Source organism: Anabrus simplex, chromosome 1, assembly GCF_040414725.1.
Source record: "Anabrus simplex isolate iqAnaSimp1 chromosome 1, ASM4041472v1, whole genome shotgun sequence".
Lineage (NCBI taxonomy): Eukaryota > Metazoa > Arthropoda > Insecta > Orthoptera > Tettigoniidae > Anabrus > Anabrus simplex.
In genome coordinates this window covers 1,580,121,266-1,580,140,297 of record NC_090265.1, presented here as the reverse complement: position 1 = coordinate 1,580,140,297, position 19,032 = coordinate 1,580,121,266, and the positions used below count along the sequence as shown (strand labels likewise).

The 19,032-nt window shown below is 42.8% G+C and overlaps 1 protein-coding gene across 1 annotated transcript in view; it reads left to right on the top strand.

Moving 5' to 3' along the window:
* Window positions 1-409: 409 nt before the first annotated feature.
* The window catches only part of LOC136858559 (luciferin sulfotransferase), a 98,333-nt gene continuing 79,710 nt past the window's right edge, over window positions 410-19,032 (top strand). The window contains exon 1 of the mRNA XM_068225603.1: window positions 410-428. The gene's annotated coding sequence lies outside the window, so the exon portion shown is untranslated. The remainder of the gene's footprint in view (window positions 429-19,032) is intronic.

The window sequence follows — 19,032 nt, the reverse complement described above, 5'->3', positions numbered from 1 at the left end:
TGTTCGCCTTCTTTAGGTACTAGCTTTGCATATCCATTTCTTTTAAATTGCATTGCTGATGTAACGTGAAACACTTGGTGTAGAAAAGATGCTTCTCTCTCTTGTCCTTACAGCCATTAGTGGAAGGAAGGTACTAGCTCCCATTATCTGCAGAGGTTTGTTTGAACAGTAATACTCATATTTCATATCTTAATACTGACGCAGTAGACGAAGTTCAACTTGCTAGTTTGTCACATTGTTTGCTTCTTGTAGCAGAGTAAAATATCTTTCCGTCCATAATATCCGGTCCACGAGCGCTTATCGCGTTTCGCTTGTCACTGGTCAGTTGAAGGCTGAGAGAAGCAGAAGACAGAGCAGACTCTAGAGCGTAAGTGGAACTACTCTTTCTAACTTCTTTATCAGTCAGAAGACAGAGCAGACTCTAGAGCGTAAGTGGAACTACTCTTTCTAACTTCTTTATCAGTGGCACGCTGCACTATGTCACGCCCTCATTACTGTAAAGCATTCACGTTTCCTGATGACGGGGAAAGAGAAAATGAGTCAGAACGTAAAACACTCAACTTATGTCAGCTATTTGAGCTATCGACTTTATGTTGCTATCTAGGTCAGTCATGTCAATGCTTAAGGAAGATGGAGGCAGTAACTGGACGGACGTAGGCTGTTCCGATTAATTAACAGCGGACCTCAAGGACATCGTATTGGAAAGCAGCCTTCTCACCTTTTGAGAGTTCAGCAGTTTGTATCAGACAGTCAAGTAAGGGACTCGATTTGTGATCATTGTAACAATATATTAATGTAGGCCTATTCCCGTTTCCTTATACGAGGTCGGGAATTAGGCGGGATGAATTTAAATGAACGATTTTTACGACCGGACGCCGTGGGCATTCCGCCCGGTATTATAACAATATATTAATATCAGTGGCGGCTGGTGGTATCTGAAGCTGGGTGTTGCACCAGCATTTTCAGTGTCACATTTTTTTAGCTTACAGAAATAACAAGCAACTCTATTATCGATAAGTAATGAACAACATTCCTACCAAAACTGTAATATATCTGGCAATTACAACCCAGGAAATAAGAGGCTAATTATACACTGTAATTACAGTTACTCTTAATAATAACGTTCCCCACTGTCAACAGCCCTGAAAATGGTTTTCCATGGTTTCCCATTTTCACACCAGGCAAATGCTGGGGCTGTACCTTAATTAAGGCCACGGCCACATCCTTCCCACTCCTAGCCCTTTCCTGTCCCATCGTCGCCGTAAGACCTATCTGTGTCGGTGCGACGTAAAACAACTAGCAAAAAGATAATAACGTTCTTGGCTTTACTACATCGCACTAACGACTTTTTACGGTTTTCGGAGATGCCGAGTTACCGGAGTTCTTTTACATTCCAGTAAATCTACTGACACGAGGCTGACGTATTTGAGCACCTTCAAATACCACCGGACTAAGCCTGAATCGAACCTGCCGCGTTGGGGTCAGAAGGCCAGTGCCTCAATCGTCTGAGCCACTCAGCCAGGCACAGTTACTTTTGCCGTCCTGTTTTTCATTGAAGCAAGATGTTGACAATATTGTGGGTAGTCTTGGTATGGCGTAGAAAAGTAACTACCCAGCAAGTTGGCCGTGCGGTTAGGGTCACGTAGCTGTGAGCTTGCATTCGGGGTATAGTGGATTCGAACACCACTGTCGGAACCCCTGACGATGGTTTTCCGCGGTTTCCCATATTCAAGCCGGGTAAATGCTGTGGCTATGCCTTAATTAAAGCCACGGTCGCTTCCTTCCAACTCCTAGCCCTTTCCTATCCCATCGTCGCCATAATACCTATCTGTGTCGGTGCAACGTAAATGAAATTTGTAAATTTAAAAACTGGAAATGAATTACCTTAGCGAGAGGAAAGTAGGAATGAGGTAATCTCCGCAGAGTGGCGCAATCTATCGGGAACATTTGGAACCCTTTCTCGGTAGGGGACTTGCTGGTCTAGTGCAACTCCCTGAGACCGATACAGGCGAGCATGCTACCTGATGCTATGCAGGCTTAGGCTCATCCCTGCTGAAGTAAACTGCGCCGTGCTGTCCGCTAGGAAGTTGCCGTAAGAAAGCACACCCCCTGCGTTTGATTCGAAGCAAGCAGCGTTTGTTGGTCCGTTACGAAGCATTAGTACAGCGAACGACCGAAGATTGTTGATTTTAGCATGTTTTCGAATACATGTTAGGTTTATTAAACTAAACCTTAGAATAAAAGATAACAAACGAAGTGCAAAATTATTGGGAGTTGTGCAACCCTGCAACAATACCACGCACCGCCTCTGATTAAGACGATTAATTAATCTCAGCATATACTCCTCAAACGGCTCCCTGTTTTATAACTAAACACCTTTATAACGACTCAGAGACATTACGTAATATCAGACCAGTTGTGAAAGTCAAGCAGCTAATCCAGAACTTCATTACAGAAACTCCTTTATGATCTCAGCAACTAACTTATTTCTCCTGGCTGATTGCTCCATGGAGTCTCTTATGAGACCAGTGGCGGTTCGTCACAATTCACTTTTTTTTTTTTTTTTTTTTTTTTTTTTTTGTTAGTGGTTTTACGTCACAACCGACACAGATAGGTAGGTCTTATGGCGACGAACAATTCACTCTAGCAGGGCTGTGCCGCCATCTCTTCTCACTGTCCAATCGGCCCAGTTTTCACTGACCAACACCACGATATTTATAGATGAATAATAATAATAATAATAATAATAATAATAATAATAATAATAATAATCCGATGGCACTGCCTGAACAGAAGAAATCTGCTTCCTAGAGAACAATATTCTTCTTCTTCTTCTTCTTAATCTGTTTACCCTCCAGGGTTGGTTTTTCCTTCGGACTCGGCGAGGGATCCCACCTCTACCGCCTCAAGGGCAGTGTCCTGGAGCGTGAGAGTTTGGATGGGAGGATACAACTGGGGAGAATGACCAGTACCTCGCCCAGGCGGCCTCACCTGCTGTGCTGAACAGGAGCCTTGTCGGGGGTTGGGAAGGTTGGAAGGGATAGACAAGGAAGAGGAAAGGAAGCTGCCGAGGCCTTAAGTTAGGTGCCATCCCGGCATTTGCCTGGAAGAGAGTGGGAAATCACGGAAAATCACTTCGAGGATGGCTGAGGAGGGAATCGAACCCCCCTCTACTCAGATGACCTCCCGAGGCTGAGTGGACCCAGTTCCAGCCCTCGTACCACTTTTCAAATTTCGTGGCACCGAGCTCGATAGCTGCAGTCGCTTAAGTGCGGCCAGTATCCAGTATTCGGGAGATAGTAGGTTCGAACCCCACTGTCGGCAGCCCTGAAAATGGTTTTGCGTGGTTTCCCATTTTCACACCAAGCAAATGCTGGGGCTGTACCTTAATTAAGGCCACGGCCGCTTCCTTCACAGTCCTAGGCCTGTCCTGTCCCATCGTCGCCATAAGACATACCTGTGTCGGTGCGACGTAAAGCCAATAGCAAAAAAACAAAAAACAAAAACAAAACAAAAACGTGGCAGAGTCGGGAGTCGAACCCGGGCCTCCGGGGGGGGGGGTGGCAGCTAATCACACTAACCACTACACCACAGAGGCGGACCGAGAGAACTATCACTAGTGAAAATCAGATAATATTCCGAAGTAGAAAAAGAATCTTAAAAGTAAATCCTGAAGCCTTACAACCTACATACCCTTAAAACATCGACAGAAAACATATTCTGTATGCACTGTCTAATTGGCATCGGGTATCTGCTATGCCAAGCATAGGAAATTCAGTACCAGCTTGTATGTGTTTTTCGCTCAGTTAATGCTTTTTTTTTTACTTTTTCACCAAGGTGCTGTATGTCTGACACCCTGACTGATGTCCACGCAGGGTCAACGACATTCATCGCTAAACAAGAATAACCAAAGAACGCGTTCCTCATTTCACATCCACGCAGCCAGTCAGGGTGGGCATAAAGTGACGAAACTGAATTTCCTAGTGTATGCATTTTTGTTCTTATATCACTTCTGTTCTTGTGCAATATCTAAATTCGGCCATGGAGGCCCTTACTTGCTTAATTCTAGCCGATGTTCAAACCTTAAATTCCCACGAAACAAACCAAAACCAAACCACACCCTATGGCACTACAGGCCTTGAAGGGCCTTGCCCTACCAAGCGACCGCTGCTCAGCCGGAAGGCCTGCAGATTACGAGGTGTCGTGTGGTCAGCACGACGAATCCTCTCGGCCGTTATTCTTGGCTTTCTAGACCGGGGCCGCTATCTCACCGTCAAATAGCTCCTCAATTATAATCACGTAGGGTGAGTGGGCCTCGAGCCAGCCCTCAAATCCAGGCAAAAATCCCTGACATGGCCGGGAATCGAATCCGGGACCTCTGGGTAAGAAGCAGGCACGCTACCCCTACACCACGGGGCCGGCTTAAATTCCCGCCATTATTTAAAATGCCATTCACAGAATTCATCATCAGTCAATCAATCATCAATGATTTGCACTTAGGGCTGTCGCCCAGGAGGACAGATTCCCTGTCAGGTTTTTACCCAGGTTTTTCTTAAACGTTTTCAAGGAACTTGGAAATTTATTGACCACTTGCCTTGATAATTTATTCCAAACCCTTACTCCTCGTCCTATAAATGAAAGTTTCCCCCAATTAGTCCTCTTGAATTTCAACTTTTGAAAGCTCCGCTCAAGCTTTTTCGTCTATTAATGTCATTTCGCGCCATCTCTTCACTGACAGCTCGAAACATACCACTTAGTCGAGCAGCTCGTCTCCTTACTCCCAAGTCTTCCCCCCAAAGTTTGCAACATTTTAGTAACACTACCCCTTTGTCGGAAATCACCCAGAACTCTAATAAAATTCGGATCTTGCCAGAGACTTATACGCCCTCTCCTTTGAATCCTTACTACAATCCTTAAATACTCTCATAACCATATGAAGAGGTCTGTAACCTTTCTTAGCCTCGTTCGTATGATTACCCCAACGGAGATCATTCCTTATATTAACACTTACGGTGTTCCCCATGAGGTACTATCACCCCATCAACACAGTCATTAAAACTGCGAGGACTTTTTCTAAACCCGAAATGCCTTCTGTCAAACAAAATAGTAATTTCGCAAACATGTCTAATACAATAGCAAAGAATGATTTCTCAAACCTTAGAAACAACACATGTCAAGCTGTCTGGCCTGTAATTATCCGCTTTATGTTTGTCACCCTTTCCCTTGAATGGAGCTGCTATTACAACTCTCCATTCATCTGGTATTCCGAGCTCGATAGCTGCAGTCGCTTAACTGCGGCCAGTATCCAGTATTCGGGAGATAGTAGGTTCGAACCCCACTGTCGGCAGCCCTGAAAATGGTTTTCCGTGGTTTCCCATTTTCACACCAGGCAAATGCTGGGGCTGTACCTTAATTAAGGCCACGGCCGCTTCCTTCCCACTCCTAGCCCTTCCCTGTCCCATCGTCGCCATAAGACCTATCTGTGTCGGTGCGACGTAAAGCAACTAGCATCTGGTATCGTTCCATCATGCAAACAGTAATCAAGTGTGTATTTCAGGTATGGCACTATATTCCAACCCATAGCCTTTAATAGAGCCCTACAAATCTTACCAATCGCAGCTGCCTTTCTAGATTTCAAATTTTGTATCTTTTTGTAAACGTCGCTGTCTTCTTAAATTACGACTGTAACATTTAGTTTTCAAATAGGCAGATAAACACTGAACACATGGATGAAGATACTTTCTTTTTCTTCCTTTTCTTCTTCTTTATCTGTTTACCATCCAGGGTTGGTTTTTCCCTCGGATTCAGCGACGGATCCCACCTCCATCGCCGCAAGGGCAGTGTCCTGGAGCTTCAGACTCTGAGTCTGGTGATACAACTGGGAAGCATGACCAGTACCTCGCCCAGGCTGCCTCACCTGCTATGCTGAACCGGGGCCTTGCGGGGGGATGGGAAGATTGGAAAGGATAGGCAAGGAAGAGAGAAGGGAGCGGCTGTGGCTTTGAGTTAGGTACCATCCCGGTATTTGCCTGGAGGAGAAGTGGGAAACAACGGAAAGCCACTTCAAGGATGGCTGAGGTGGGAATCGAACTCACCTCTACTCATTTGACCTCCCTAGGCTGCGTGGACCACGTTCCAGCCCTCGAACCACTTTTCAAATTTCGTGCCAGAGCCGGCAATCGAACCCGGGCCTCCGGGGGTGGCAGCTAATCACACTAACCACTACACCACAGCGGCGGACGAAGATATTAACACGAGACTTAAATACTGAAGATAGAATTTTCACTGCTGTTTAAACTAGTATGGTCGTTTTATCTACTGAATACGTGCACTAAAACAGTAATTAATTGATTAATCAATTAACTACACTTCAATGGCAATACACACACATTAACAGGCTAGCAACTACTGCAATCATGACTACTACGGCACTGCATTTTTTCACTAATCACAAAAGATAATAACGATATTCACAAATAAAAACAGTACGTCTCTCAATTTCTCACGTTTTGCTCAAAACTCAAAGCACGAAGACGTATTTAACAATTTTGCCCTACCTAAAAATGGTGCCGTCACCTTTTGGTTACATTTTAAATCTTTAGTTTAGCTTCTATATAAGCCCGCCTGGTAGCCGTGATCGTTAAGGCGTTGAAGTCTAAACGGTCCGGCACCGTGTTTAGCCGGTTCGAGTCCCGTTGATCGAAAAATTTCGCGATCATAATGTTGGCTGGCAGGGAGGGGTGGTGGTGGTATACAATTTCTAATCACTAGATTGCATGCCAAAAGCCCGGAATAAATTTCAAATCTCTCCGCAGTACTCATATGGAGTGCGGATATATGACACTGTTGATGGTGATTCGTCCGTCGGATGAGGACCTTACGCCTTGAGTAGACCCCTTGGTGCTATTCGACAGGAGTAGGCTATGTGCCGGCACCGGGTTACACCCTCTCCCTACTATCATGTATCACCTCATTCGTTTCATCTCATTAACTCCTCTGATGAGACTGACGCAGGAAGGGCATACGACCATAAAAACCCGCCACGACAGATTCATCTCACCTCATACCCGACTCCGTACAGTTTAGCTTCTTTATAGAACTGAATTGTTTAAATAGTCAGTATAATGGAATTGACTGTTTTAAAAATGTTTTTGAATTAATCTCTAAGAACAATTAATGTAAGACTGGGCGGGCGGGACGGGCAAGCCTAGGTGCATTGTCAAGTCGTTGGCGATGTTGCCATGGGCTCCACCGGACAGCCCTTACATCAGCCTACTCTCTTCCTTCCCCTGACAAATTCATATCGTCTTTCGAGGCTCCTCCCGCACTCTGCACATTAGCTAACTCTAGGAACCTACTGAGGGCTTTCCTGGCACAGTCCGAGGTCCACAAGGCTAAAGAAATATGCTTGCTGATCAGCAGTCACGATCTGAAAGCCTTTGCCGTAGGTTTGAAAATAGAGAAGCGAAATGTTTACAGCTAAAATAATACCATTTTATAATGAATGACACACCAGGTAAGTTCGACTTCGCTACAATTGCACATCCCTTTATGTAATCACTTACAGAGTGAAATTATATTTAAATGTTTTTGAAAAGGCGGCGGAGCGGCGTCAAGAAGCCCTTCATGCATGAACCACACATACAATCAATACAATCAATCAATACAGGTCTACATTTAGGGCAGTCGCAGATTCCCTATCTGTTGTTTTCCTAACCTTTTCTTAATTGATTTCAATGACATTGGAAATTTATTGAACATCTCCCTTGGTAAGTTATTCCAATCCCTAACTCCCTTCCTGTAAATGAATATTTGCCCCAATTTGTTCTCTTGAATTCCAACGTTACCTTCATATTGTGATCTTTCCTACTTTTAAAGACGCCACTCAAACTTATTCGTCTACTAATGTCATTCCACGCCATTTCTCCGCTGACAGCTCGGAATATACTACTTAGCCGAGCAGCTCGTCTTCTTTCTCCCAGTTCTTCCCAGCCCAAACTTTGCAACTCTTTTGTCGGAAATTACCCAAAACAAATCGAGCTGCTTTCCTTTGTTTTTGTTTTTTTTCAGTTCTAGAATCAAGTAATCCTGATGAAGGTCCCATACACTGGAACCATACTCTAGCTGGTGTCTTACCGGAGACGTATATGCCATCTCCTTTACATCCTTACTACAACCCCTAAACACCCTCATAACCATCCTTTATATTACAATCCTTATATTAACACCCAGATACTTACAATGATTCCCAAAAGGAACTTTCACCTCATCAACGCAGTAATTAAAACTGAGATAACTTTTCCTATTTGTGAAATTCACAACCTGACTTTTTGGTGGCGTGCCAGATGCGACCGTGCCGCATGCGACCCGTGCCACTAGCGACCGCATTATCTGTAACCGTGCCGGATGAGACCGGCGTTGACAGGATGCGACCGGCGTTGAAAAGCAAACTGTCATTTGATAAGTTGTGTCATCACCCAAGATAAGGTAAGTTAAACGAAGTGCAATGTAATTTCAAAAAGTCTTATAAGCAGCTACTGCCTCTACTTTACATAACACTTCCGGGGGAAACTCGTTTTGCAACACGAAATATGGTGATGCGTTTACGTCTTTTCCCACCGGGCGAGTTGGCCATGCGGTTAGAGACGCGCGGCTGTGAGCTTGCATCCGGGAGACAGTGGGTTCGAATCCCACTGTCGGCAGCCCTGAAGATGGTTTTCCGTGGTTTCCCATTTTCACACCAGGCAAATGCTGGGGCTGTACCTTAATTAAGGCCACGGCCGCTTCCCTCCAACTCCTAGGCCTTTCCTATCCCATCGTCGCCATAAGACCTATCTGTGTCGGTGAGACGTAAAGCCATTAGCAAATAAATAGTATTTTCCTAAAATATCTCCATATATAGAGCTGCGCCTCCATGTCTGGGAGAAGGTACCAAGCAGGTTAGGTCAGTGCGTTGTCGGACGACTAGTTAGAGCTACTTCGGTAGGCTGCTGGGTTCGAATACCCCGTCGGCCATCCTCGAAAATTATTTCTCGTGGTTTCCCATTTTTCATCTCCAGGAAAATGGGCGTGGTATTTCATTTCGTAAATCCCACAAATATTGGCCGGGAATCAAACCCGGACTGCCTTGGTGAGAAGCGAGCAGTGATGCCACTGGGCTCGTTTCTATTACTCCCCACTCTATCCGGTTCTTACTGCGGGTCAGGGTGTGTAGCAGATTTGGCATTCTTTTACGGCTGGATGCTTTTCTTGACGCCAACCATTAGAGGAGAAATGCTACGTGTTAATGTGGTGGTGGTGGTGATTATTGTTTTAAGAGGAAGTGCAACTAGGTGACCATCCTTTATTTAACACTAATCAGGGAGAAAAATGGAAGGAATCCGACACTGCGAAAAAGGAAGATATCAGCGAAAAGACAAGAGCCACGAAGGGCGTGAAAACGAACGACTCTCTAGGCGTAGAAAGTTCTAATCCCGTCGGGGTTGGAATAGAACAAGATTTGACCAAGGAAAGTCGGATAGGATAGATGAAAATGAGGAGCCTAGCACAAATAAAACTCAGTGCCCCGTGGTCACTAACCCACGCTCCCAAGTTGAGAGCCCCTTACGACACGCAGGGAATACCATGGGTGTAATTCTACCGCCCCCCTCCACAGGGGAATGTGGAGTTAGATAACTTTCTTCTTTAGCATGACTTTCCTCTGGTTCATCGATTTTCTGGTACTACTGGTACGTAACATACTGGTTTATCATAGTACTCCACGTATTTGATTCCTTCTCTGTGGGACGGATTGGAACGAGCAGTGTGCACACTTAAGGGAATAATGGGAGAGGATTGTTCACGGCTGTCTGCGGCCTGGTTATTCCAGGTCGGGAACTTTGGACTGTTAGATCGGCAGCATAGTACTGTTAAAAATGAGAAAATGTGCGGTTTTCTATTTTATCGAGTATTTCATAATTATGATAGCATTGCTTGTAACTGCGACATTTCTGTTGACTTCATTGTAATGACCTATGATGATTTCAGTTGGTAAAACCACAAAGACAGTCTTTCTGATGACGTAAAAAGACAGGTAGAGAGTGAGTGCCTGCCATTATCATCACACAGCCCAACTCCACTGACTGGCAGTAGGCAAGTGGGCCTACCATCATAATGAAAACTTACCAAGTTGATTGTGACTGACAGTAGACAAGAGGACCTGCCATTATAATTTCCTAACCAAGTCTTCACATGCGAAAATACGAATGGTGACTTGCCCGTCGCTTTTCTGAGTAACTTTAAGAGCTATGTAGTTTAATATAATCTTATTCACAACATGTAGAGTATTTAACCTAGAATTCTGAATACAATGTAGAATTCCGTAGCGAAGCACGGGTACATTAGCTAGTCACATCTAAATTTGTATCAGAATCTAATTACGCTGTACCAGGGACTCCGAAATTAAGTTTGAATCCCTTTCAGAAAACAATCGATAATGTTTGGTAACAAAACACACGAGTAGCGTTGCGAAAATATTGCAAATCTTGGGCTAGGAAGACTTAGAAGTAAGAAGACGAGCTGCTCGACTAAGCGGGATGTTCCGAGCTGTCAATGGTGAGATGGCGTAGAATGACATTAGTAGACGAATAAGTTTGTGTGGTGTTTTTAAAATTAGGAGAGATCACAATATAAAGATAAAGTTAGAACTCAAGACGACATATTGCGGCAAATATTCGTTTATAGGACGAGGAGTTAGGGATTGGAATAATTTACCAAGGGAGATGTTCAATAAATTTCCTACTGGGCGAGTTGGCCGTGCGGTTAGGAGCGCGCAGCTGTGAGTTGGCATCCGGGATAAAGTGGGTTCGAATCCCACTGTCGGCAGCCCTGAAGATGGTTTTCCGTGGTTTCCCATTTTCACATCAGGCAAATGTGAAAGTCGATGTGTACTTTAATCAAGGACAAGGCCGCTTCCTTCCCACTCTTAGCCCTTTCCTATCCCATCGTCGCCTATAATATATATAATTTCGTGTGGCTATTTCTAGCCGAGTGCAGCCCTTGTAAGGCAGACCCTCCGATGAGGGTGGGCGGCATCTGCCATATGTAGGGAACTGCGTGTTATTGTGGTGGAGGATAGTGTAATGTGTGGTGTGTGAGTTGCAGGGATGTTGGGGACTGCACAAACACCCAGCCCCCGGGCCATTGGAATTAACCAATGAAGGTTAAAATCCCCGACCCGGCCGGGAATCGAACCCGGGACCCTCTGAACCGAAGGCCAGTACGCTGACCATTCAGCCAACGAGTCGGACATCGTCGCCTTAAAACCTGTCTGTGTCGGTGCGACGTTATACCACTAGCAAAAAAAGAAGATCCTAATCCTCTGAAATTATTTACGACTTAGGCCTACTTACTTATCGTGTCCTATTAGTGCCGGGAGTGTCCGAGGACGTGTTCGACTTGCCTGGTGCAGGACTTTCTACCTGACGCACATGGGAGGCCTGCGCGTCTGGATGTGAGATTATGATAATGAGGTAGGGAAAGATGAAACCCGGTATCGGCACGTACCCTACTCCTCTCGAATAATACCAAGGGGTCTGCTCAATGCTTTACGTCCCTATCCGACGGCTGAATCACCATCAACAGCATCATATTGCCTCACTTCATTTGAACACTGCGAAGAAGTTTAGATTTGAATCCAGGCTTTTGGTACGCAATCTAGTGATTACAAATTGTATACACCAACTTTCCTACCCTGCCGGCCTACATTCTCATGGTGAAATTTTTTTCATCCGGGCTAAGTGGCTCGATGGCTCAGACGGTTGAGATGCTGGTCTTCCGACTCCAACTTGGCAGGTTCGATCCTGGCTCAGTCTGGTGATATTTGAAGGCGCTCAAATAAGTCAGCTTTGTGTCGGTGGATTTACTGGCGCGTAAAATAAGTCCTGCGGGACTAAACTCCGGCACCTCGGCGTCTCCTTAAACATAAAAGCAATGACTGGGACGTAAAGCCAGCAACATTATCATATTTTTCTTTCGACCAACGGCACTCGAACCTGCTAACAACGGTGTCAGACCTTTATTTTAGAAAAGACGAAGTTATCTACTGATAAGCTATCTGCCAATTGGTGACAGCCCTTAATGCAGATCAATTGTAAGTGATTGATGGGTCGCATGCGGCACGGTGCATATCCGCTCGGTCGCTATTGGCACGATAATGGCCGGGTTGCATCCGGCACGGTCGCATCTGGCACGTAACCGACTTTTTACCCCGTTTATCATGCCATTGCCTACTGTCCATCTCACAACATTATCGAGGTCGTTTTGCAGTTGCTCACAATCTTGTAACTTATTTATTACTCTATACAGAGTGACAACATCCGCAAAAAGCCTTACCTCTGATTCCCGCAAAAAGCCTTACCTCTGATTCCACTCCTTTACTCATATCATTTATATATAAGAAAACTTAAAGGTCCAATAATACTGCCTTAAGGAATTCACCTCTTAATTATTACAGGGACAGATAGAGCTTCGGAGACCCTTACTGGGTCATCATTGAAGTTCGGAACGTTCTAGGTGCAACCATTGGTTGGCCAGTGAAAATAAAAAAAATGTTGATGGTTTGCAACACTGTTCGATTTCGCACATTACATAATCTTACTAATTATTAAAAAGGTTGCTGTAACACATAATGGTCTAGTTAGAGAATAACCTCAAAAATTCGATAAGATGGAACGGGGCTGCGTTGGGGTAACGGCTGCAAGTTTTGAGACAAAATATGTACTGTGTCCTCTGTGAACCATGTGACCTTGCCGTGGTGGGGGAGGCTTGTGCGTCCCAATGAAGCAGATAGCTGATTGTGAGCCGCAGGTCTAACCATATCGCGTGGATATCTGTCGAGATACCAGACCAGGGCCGCGTTGACACAAGGCGATATAAGATAAGTGATATATCGTAAGCGATATACGATACGCGACACGCACAGACAGATACTTGAAATCTAAAGGGAGGGCATAAAAAAGGTTCACAGCTGCGCGCTTGTACAACATGTCGGTAGTGACATATCTTTCGGGGTGCCGCTTGCTAGTCTCTTCAGCGATTAGTATCGTACGATATTTCGAGCTGTGAATATGACGGGAAGAAGAGAGGACAATTCTGTAATACCTTTCATTAATTTAGTGGTACTGATTAGTACAATTTGTAAAAAAAGATATGTAAAAAATTATCAAATTAAAACTGCTAAATTTTATTAATATTTCTTATCATATTAATATCTACTTACCTTATAGTATTCAGACGTTTTTTATCTGAAGAAATGACCTTCCTGAAGTGTGTATCTTTATTTTCAAGGGTTCATGACACTAGACTTTTCAGAAAATGAAAATTTTCAGTGTTCATTCGATAAAACTCCCTTAATTTTGATTCATGTTGGGACAGCTTTCAGGAAACAACAGCTGAGCTATGGTGCAGGTTGGTAAGATTGTACGGATGTACCCAGTATTTCCTTTTTCTTCTCATCCTACGCCTGAACCAAAAAGCCACTACAACGTCTTCATCATTTGAACTCATATTTGTAACTGATGTAGTGAGAATTGTGTTCCCACCAAATTTTTATCGCCCAGGTCGCGCCGATTTATCGCTCAGTGTCATGAACCTTCCTAGCAATATATCGTCGCAATATATTCCTTACTATATATCACTTATCTTATATCGCCTGTGTGAACGGCGTCTAACGAATGGTTTATCGACAGGTGAGTAGCACCATTTCGGAAGTTGCAAGGGCAGCAGTGTGGATGATTGACTGACGTGGACTTGTAATAAGATTTAACATGGCTTAGCTACGTTGATACAGCTACACGCTGAAAGCAACGGGAAACTACAGCCGTAACTAACTCCCGAGGGCATGCAGCTCTCCCTGTATGAATGCATGCTTGGAGAAGAAGTACAAAGTAATGGAGTGCAGTCGGATGAAGTCAGGTGATGCAGGAAATATTAAATTAGGAAATTAAGTCTTATAAAACTAGATACATATTGTTAGTAGAATTACTAACGATGGCAGAAATAAGGAGGACATAAAATGCAGACTAGCACAAGGCCTTCCTTAAGAAAAAAATTCACTCACTTCGAACACTGATATAGGAATTACAAAGATGTTTTTGAAGACATTCATCTGGAGCGTGGCATTATACGGAAGTGAAACATGAACGATAACTACCTCAGAAAGAAAGAGAATATGAACTTTTTAAATGTGGTGTTACTGAAGAATACATAAGGTAAAATGGGTAGATCGGGTCATGAATGAAGAGATACCGATACTGAATTGGTGAGAGGAGCACATTTTGGCGAGATTTGACCACAGGAAGAGATAAAATGAAAAGACACATCTTACTGGGCGAGTTGGCCGTGCGGTTAGGGGTGCGCAGCTGTGAGCTTGTGTAATCTAGGTGGCGTTGGCTTGGTCGAGCAAGATCGAGCAGCACAGAATTCTATCGTAACGTAGGCTTGCATGCACTCTAAGCAGGACGTGTGTGTTGTGCCTCGAGCCACTCTTTCGCCTTCACTCATTCCCTTTGGTCTTCACATTCCAGCGCTACATTGTAGAAGAGTAATTAGTGATCATTCTACAGAAGTACAGACGTGCCATAAGTCGTAGTGGACGCATCAGTTTATTAAACCCATATATGCCCAGAATAATTTTTTGTTATCAAATTGAACTGACTTCTCGACATGAAGATGAGCTCTGCATAGAGATAATATTTCTGTGGTTTTCCTGTCGTTACTTGGTCGCTACTTCCATTTCTGATTCTTCTGATCATTGGATGTATCATTTGCATACCATATTATTTTCAGTTTTATTATAGTGCTATGGTACTATTTCTCCTACAGGAAGACTTGTTTATACAACATACACCATTGGTATGACGGGAGCTTCGATATTTGGTTTGTATCCATTCAATTTATAATTATTTTGCTACCGTGTATGCTAAATTGGAAAAGGGAAAAGAGGGAGAATAGTAATAATAAGAGGGAAATTTGAACAGAACTGAAGTCCTGAGTCCGATAGGATATAACTGAACTTTCAGGATTTTTTAAATTATACACAATCCGTATCTCACAATCCGTAGATATTGCATGTTGCGAAAATGCATCATGGACACATAGGGCTGGTATTATGTTCTTGTAATTCTAGTGGATTAGTCATTAATAATTCAACATATCTATATATAAAATAACTTGTCCTGACTGACTGACTGACTGATTCATCATCGCAGAGCCAAAACTACTGGACGTAACGAAATGAAATTTTGGGGATATATTCATATTAAGACGTAGGTGCTCGCTAAGAGAGGATTTTTGGATATTCCTTCGCTAAGGGGGTGAAAAGAGAGGTGAAATTATAAATTTTACAGATGTAAAAATTGGTATTTAGAATCTTCTTTAAAAAGAAGGAAACACGTATTTTTTTGTTTTCAGAAAATCCCAATAGGAGGGGTGAAAAGGGGTGAAAATGGGGAAAATGGGTTGAATACCCTCAATCAGTATACCAGTACTTATATCTCAGAAACTGAAGATATTACAGACCTGAAAATTGGTACTTTTGATCTCTTTTAAAAATAAAGAAACACGTATTTTTTTTTGTTTTTGGAAAATCCAATTAATGGGAGGGTGAAAAGGGGGTGAATTTTTAAAATGAGTGAATCTATATCTCCAAACTTTTAAAGTTTGCAGATGTAAAAATTGGTATTTAGAATCTTCATTAAACATAAAGAAACACGTATTTTTTGTTTTCGGAAAATCGCAATAGGAGGGGTGAAAAGGGGTGAAAAAGGCGTTGAATGCCTTTGATGAGGCTACATATATTTCAGAAACTGAAGATATTACAGACCTGAAAATTGGTGTTTGGGATCTCCTTTAAAAATAAAGAAACACGTATTTTTTTGTTTTTGGAAAATCAATTAATGGGGGGGGGGTGAAAAGGGGGTGATTTTTTAAAATGAGTGTATCTATATCTCAAAACTGTTACAGTTTAAGATGTAAAAATTGGTATTTAGAATCTTCTTTAAAAATAAAGAAACACGTATTGTTTTGTTTTCGGAAAATCCCAATAGGAAGGGTGTAAAAGGGTGAATAATGGGTTGAATGCCTTTAATGAGGCTACTTATATTTCAGAACCTGAAGATATTACAGACCTGAAAATTGGTATTTGGGCTCTACTTTAAATGTAAAGAAACACGTATTTTTTCGTTTTTGGAAAATTCAAATATTGAGGGGTGAAAAGGGGGGTGAATTTTTTAAAATGAATGTGTCTACATCTTAAAACTTTAAAATTTACAGATGTAAAAATTGGTAGTTAGAATCTCCTCTAAAAATAAAGGAACACGTATTTTTTGTTTCCTGTAAATCCCAATAGGAGGGGTGTAAAAGGGTAAAAAGTGGGCTGAATGCCTTTAATGAGGATACATATATCTCAGAAACGGAAGATATTACAGAACTGAAAATTTGTATATGGGATCTCCTTTAAAAATAAAGAAACACGTATTTTTTTAGTTTTTGGAAAATCCTATTAATGGCGGTTAAACAGAAGTGACAAATTGGGGTGAATTTTTTGAAAGATTATCTTGGAAACGTAAAATGTTATAGACGTAAAAAGTGGGTGTTTGGAATCTCCTGTAAATGTAAAGAAACATAGGTGATTTGTTTTTGGAAACTCCACTTAAGGGGAACCCAAAAGGGGTGAAATTTTAAAATGAGAATTTTTACAGTATATCTAAAAAAAACTTAACATGTTACAGAAGTGAAAAATGGTATTTTTATCCCTATTAAACATAAAGAAACGTGTATTTTAAATTTTCGGAAATACCACTTGGGTGGAGGGTGGGTGAAAGTGACTGAAAATGGTGTTGAATTATTTTAATTAGGCTACTGATATCTTAAAAATGAAGATGTTACAGACGTGAAATTTGATATTTGCAATCTGCTTTAAAAGTAAAGAAACACGTATTCTCGGAAAATCCAATGAAGCGGGGGGAGGGGGCGAAAGAATTGAAAAATTAATTGACTGTAATTGTATGAGAATATATACATCTAATAAAAACTAAAGTTGTTACAGACGTGAATATTCGTATTTGGATCTCCTTTAAAAACAAAGAAAAACGCGTTTTGGGGGGGAAACCATCTTGGGGGGCGGGAGTGTAAAGGAGTTTAATTCCTTTCATGAGGACACATAAATCTAAAAGTGAAGAAGTTAGAGTCGTGATAATTGGTATTTAGAAGATCCTGCACTATTAAAGAAACAAGTATTTTTTGCGGGAAAATTCACTTAGGGGGGGGGGGAGGAGTAGTTTGAAATGAAGTGACAAAAGTAAATTATATTTATGGGGATACTTATATCTCAAAACTGAAGGTAATAGACGTGAACATTGGTGTTTGGAATCTCCCTTAAACATAAAGAAACACGCCTTTTTTTTGGGGGGGGGGGTGGCAGTAAAAACTAACGGCGGTGGGGTGTAAAAGGAGGTGAGACCAATTGATTTTACTGTTTTTAATGTACTTATAAGGATCCTCCGTTGCTCAGGCGGCAGCGCGCCGGCCTCTCACAGCTGGGTTCCGTGGTTCAAATCCCAGTCACTCCATGTGACATTCGTGCTGGACAAAACGGAGGCGGGACAGGTTTTTATCCGGATACTCCGGTTTTCCCTGTCATCATTCATCCCAGCAACACTCCGGACCGTCGTCAAATGTGCGGACCGCGCTGGAAACGGCTCCTGGACGGGTAATGACTAAGAATGCAGTCCGGCCGCGGGTTCAGTGCCACCAAGGCACCCAATATGACACCACGCCGGATCTCCTGAAGGATTTTATCCAGATTAAAAATGATTATAGGCAAATACGGTATGGCAAAGATTTACGGACCCAACTGGGAATAATACCTGAGCCTAGCCCGGGAAGTACGAAATCGATTGCTGGAAAGGAAGATTGAAAAATGGGAGGAAACGTGCCGTAATCTAATAGAAAACGAGTCAGATCGGGAATTTTGGTGGATTCTTGCTGAAAACGTGTCAGATCGCGAATTTCGGCGGGTTATATATCTAAAACAGTAAGGATTCAATTATAAATTTCAGTATAATACCGTAGCGAAGCACGGGTACCTTGCTAGTTTCGATATAAACTTGTTTTATTACCACGAACATGCGGTATTTGACATCATAGAGCAAAGAAGATTGCCAAGCAGCTGATTTAGTACAAGGATATCACTCATAGATGGCGGGCTATACTCCTGCTCGAGTACTGCTCGACCTACATTGAGCTGTGACGTCATCAGCTCGAGGGGTCCAGAAAAATGTAGTCACTCTTTGATAGTTAATATCATTGGAACAAAATGAAATATCGTTGCAATTCTTGCCTGGCAGCGTGGTCCATTATTATCTCAACAGATGATGGTCACGTGAATGGCACGACAATTTTGGCTGTGCGTTTTCTAGCAGATGACAATGTAGCAATGAATGAAGTAAGATTGTCGTTTGAGCATCACTAGACCATATTGAAGTGGTACTGGAAGTACAATGGCGTAATGTGTACGGAACTCAGCCATCAACACATACTACAATTTATCGTATTCGGGATAAATTTGAAGCCGACGGTACTATTCAGGATGTGCATAAGGAAAGGTTTGACTGACCCAAAACATCAACAACTCCAGCTTCCGGCGCTGCTGTGTTACAAAATTTTACTAGATCACCTCAAAAATCTGTGAATCACGGTGTACGTCAAAGCAGAGTAAGCCGATCCACCGTACGATGAATTCTGAAGGCTGCAAAGTGGAAAGTGTACAATCGCGATCACAAGAATTCCGGGTGGAAAAGGGAAAATGAAACAGGTAACGTATGGGTGATTTTGGCCAACCCTGAGGATGAAGGAGAAGTAACCAAGGCAACTTCACATGAGTTCCTCTTCCAGGAGGTGTGGTTTGCGGCGTTGCGCACCCAGAGGTCACTCCCAACTCCATTTTTTTTTTTCGGGACGTGATTAAGATGTTTCTATGGTTAAACATTCTGG